The sequence below is a fragment of the Monodon monoceros genome, unplaced genomic scaffold, assembly GCF_005190385.1.
Source record: "Monodon monoceros isolate NGI ecotype Baffin Bay Population unplaced genomic scaffold, NGI_Narwhal_1 Super_Scaffold_1, whole genome shotgun sequence".
NCBI classification, from domain to species: Eukaryota; Metazoa; Chordata; class Mammalia; order Artiodactyla; family Monodontidae; genus Monodon; species Monodon monoceros.
The window spans coordinates 62,948,588-62,952,770 of NW_021703765.1; the positions used below are offsets into that span (position 1 = coordinate 62,948,588).

The 4,183-nt window shown below is 48.0% G+C and overlaps 1 pseudogene; it reads right to left on the bottom strand.

The window, feature by feature from the left end:
- Positions 1-2,390: 2,390 nt before the first annotated feature.
- LOC114900654 lies at positions 2,391-3,776 on the bottom strand (annotated as a pseudogene).
- Positions 3,777-4,183: the final 407 nt, after the last annotated feature.

Sequence of the window (4,183 nt, forward strand, 5' to 3'; positions counted from 1 at the left end):
TTTTCTAGCTGTTGTTGAAATCCCACCCCAGTGTCTGTAATTTAATTTTAGCGTTACACGATCTTAATTTCTTATCTAAGTGTTTTGAATGACTAAACGAATTGTTTCATGAACAACTCACTCTATTGGAGTTATTAATTTAGAATCTCAAGTTGAATAAACAGCTGGCTTAAATCAGAATTATTTTAATAATTTACTTTAGAGAATTTTTAAAAATGACCAAAACCTGAGGGTTATAGGTTTTTCTGCCAGTTCAGTGGAGACTAAAGTCAACAAAGTATACTTGACCAACCCCCCAAAAAGCTCTGAACACCAGGCTTGGGTGAGCTTTCCTGGTCTGCAGTCCTCCCTGCACAGGACCACACACTGGTGCTGGGAGAAGCCAGCACTGTCTCTGACTCCCTTGGGAGAAGATAACTGGAAGCTTGAACTTGGAATTTTCTTGGACCCTGCCCAAGTGCCTCTTCCTTTGATGGATTTTAATCTGTACCCTTTTGATGTAATAAACCATATTCATGAATACAAATATGAGTTTGAGTGAGTTATGCTAGGGAATTATCAAAACTGAACTTGCAATTGGTGTCAGAATTGAGGGTGTTCTTAGGTACCCTCAGACTCTGCAGGATCCCAGCTCACATCAGTTTATCACATTGACGGCATCATTCTGAGTCACCTGTAATGAGGCAACTCCAAGTCTCTTGGCCTGTTAAGGTGCCACAGGGCCAGCATAAAAGGAAGGATATCCTAGATACTTATGCACACCTTCCCAGTCCTGTATTCTTCCACTGCTCTTGGAAACTGCACACAATAGAAACCTTCCTCATTTTTTATTGTGGTAAAATATTCATAACATAAAATTTACCATTTTAATCATTTCTAAGTGCACAGTTCAGTGGCATTGAGTAAATTCACATTATTGAACAACCATTACTACCACCCATCTCCAGAACCTTCTTTTTTTCCAAACTGCAACTCCATACCCACTAAACAGTAACTGCCCATTGTCCCCTCACCCAGCACCTGGAAAACATCATTCTACTTTGTGTGTCTATGAATTTGACTGCTTTAGGTACCTCTTTTAGGGGAATCATACAAGATTTTTCTTTTTGGGACCATTTTATTTCACGTAGAAGAATGTCTTCAAGGTTCATCCACATTGTAGGATGTGTCAGAACTTCCTACCTTTTTAAGGCTGAATAATATTCCATTGTTTGTATATACGACGTTTTGTTTTTACATCCATCCGTTGATGGATACTTGGTTGCTTCCACCCTTTGGTTGTTGTAAATAATGCTGCTATTAACATAGGTATACAAATATTTCTTGATGACCTTGCTTTTAATTCTTTCGGGCACTTACCCAGAAGTGAAATTTGGATCATATAGTAATTTTAGGTTTAATTTTTTGAGAAACCACCATACTGTCTTCTACAGTGGCTACACCATTTTATATTCCCACTAGCAATGCACAAGAGTTCCAGCTTCTGCACATCCTTTCTAAAACTTGTTATTTTCTATGCTTTTGGTAATACCATTCTAAATATAAAGTGGGGGGCTTCCCTGGTGGCGCAGTGGTTGAGAGTCCGCCTGCCGATGCAGGGGACACGGGTTCGTGCCCCGGTCCGGGAAGATCCCACATGCCGCGGAGCAGCTGGGCCCGTGAGCTATGGCCGCTGAGCCTGCACATCCGGAGCCTGTGCTCTGCAAAAAAAAATAAATACATAAATAAAAAATAAAAAGTAAATATAAAGTGGTATCTCACTGTGGTTTTGATTTGCATTCCCTGAATGATTTGTGGTGTTCAGCATCTTATCACATGCTTATTGCCCATTTGTGTGGAGAAATGTCTCTTCAAGTCTTTGCCTATATTTTATTTTGTTGGTGGTGCTGAGTTCTTTATGTAGCCTGGATATTAATCCCTTATCAGATATAAGCTTTATACACACACACACTCACACACACATATGTATTTTTCCATTGTGAGTTGCCTTTTCACTGTGTTGGTAATGTCCTTTAGTGAACATACATTTTTTTTTGGGGGGGTGGAACTCAGTGCTTTGTATTTACAAAAGGAAAATTATAAAGGAAAAGTCTGAAGCTAATCAGCTGGAGACACGGGGCAAAGGTGGGAATCTGGGGGAAAGGGTAGGGTCCTCTGCAGAGAGGGAAGGAGAGGGGCTCTGGCACTAAGGAAGCCTGAGGGTCCCAGCCTCTAGGGGCTTCCCCAGGGCCAGCCCTACCCTCCCGCAGAGGCTCAGATCAAGGGGCCAGGAGCTGAGTCTCCCGCAGCCCCCTCTGGTTTTTCCAGGAGCCTGAGTTCCCAGCGCCAGGGCTCTGGGATGGCAGGGGAAACTGAGGCCAGAGAGAGCCCATGGGTCCTGCCACCACTTCTCACTGTGGCGTGATCTTGGCAGCCTCAGCCCGAATAAGGGCAGTGAGGTCCTGGTTGATGAGGAAGATGAATCACAGGCTGGCAGTCTCCACCACAGAGTTGTTTCTAAGGCGCCATTTAGAGCCACACAGCACAGGCCGTCCATCAACGTAGATGGGTCGCCGGCCCTCACTGACAATGAAGAAATTACCGTTGTTCTTCAGCTTGATGACACCTTGTTTCTGGGAGACCTTCCAGGCTGGACCCTCCAGAGACAGGTCCATGTCAATCTGGTTATCCTTGGTTGCTCTGCCTACGGTGATCTCTCTCGAGCACAACAGGTACTGCAGCGTGCGGCCCCGCAGCACTGCCAGGGTCTGGTTTTCAAAGTCCGGAGAGCTCATGCCTGTGATGCTCTCTACTAGCACCTGCCACTTACGCAGTTCCTGTTCCAGCTGCCGAATCTCTCGTTTCTGGCACCGGTCAGCCACTGTCAGCTCATGTTCTAGGACTTCATCTCACATGTCCTTGAGCTTACTGTCATCAATCAAGTCCTCTGCATCGGAGAAGTTCAGCACTTGGTCCCCCTTGGGCAGCGGCTGCACTGTCTGGTCCTCCAACAGGTAATACTGCTTCACGAGCTGCCAGTGGGCCTGCAGAGCCTTGGCAGTATGGGCCAGGTAGAAGGCATCAGGGTGTCTGTGCAGCAGGTCCTGGAAGGTCTCCAAGGTGGGCTGGCTGGCCGATCCCACTTTGCTCAGCAGCTGCCCTTCAGCCTTGCTAAACAGGGCCTTGCTCTGGGTGGCAGCAATGGCCTCTGGGTGCAGCTGTCTCATGGCCTGGCAGGCCAGCTTGGAGATGACAGGATCGGAGAGCAGGGCGTACCAGCACTCCTGGACTTCCCGCAGGATGAAGGGGCAGCTGAACTTCACGCCCAGGTAGACAGATGTCAGGTCATTGGTCTGCAACACGGCACTGATGAGCAGGAGGTCGTCCGCAGGCTTCCAGTGGCCCAGATCCTTGGTCACCTGGAGTGGCTGTTTGCTCTCCTTCACACGCTTCATGAGTCCAGGGGCTGGGGCTGGGCTGGGTGGCACAGGGGTTCTGGGGGCCTTGGACACCTTCTTCTCACTGGAGGAGGGTTCACTCCCCGAACAGTGCCCTGGTTCCATCCCACTGGCCCCCTTCGCCCGGGTAGAGGACTTAGTCAGGCTGCTCTCCACCAGCTCATCGTCAAACTTCTTTCTCTTGATGAACCTGGAGGAGCTTCTCTATTTAGGGATGGTGCCCAAAGCCTGTGAGGAGGCCCGCTTCTGCCCTGCCAGTGACTCCTCATCCTCTGAGCAGCTGGCAGTGCCTGATCCCATCAGGGATGAATCTAGCAGGCCCTGAAAGTCTTTGTCCATCCTCTTACAGTCCCAAAGCCACTGGTTCCAAACCACAGGGCTAGAGGGAAGGGTCCCACAGGCTCATCCAAGGATTCTGACCAGGTGAGCTTAGAGGCTGAGAAGAGATTCATTCCTAGGCTGCCAGCTCCAACAGTTTCTCCGTGGCGACGGCAGCAGCCGCAGGGCCTAACATATATTTTTAATTTTAATGAAGTTCAATTTATCTATTTTTTTAAAAATAAATTTATTTATTTATTTGGCTGTGTTGGGTCTTTGTTGCTGGGTGCAGGGTAAGCAGCGAGCGGGCGCTACTCTTCATTGTGGTGCCTGGGCGTCTCATTGGGTGGCTTCTCTTGTTGCAGAGCACGGTCTCTTGGCACGCGGGCTTCAGTAGTTGTGGCACTCAGGCTCAGTAGTTGTGGCTC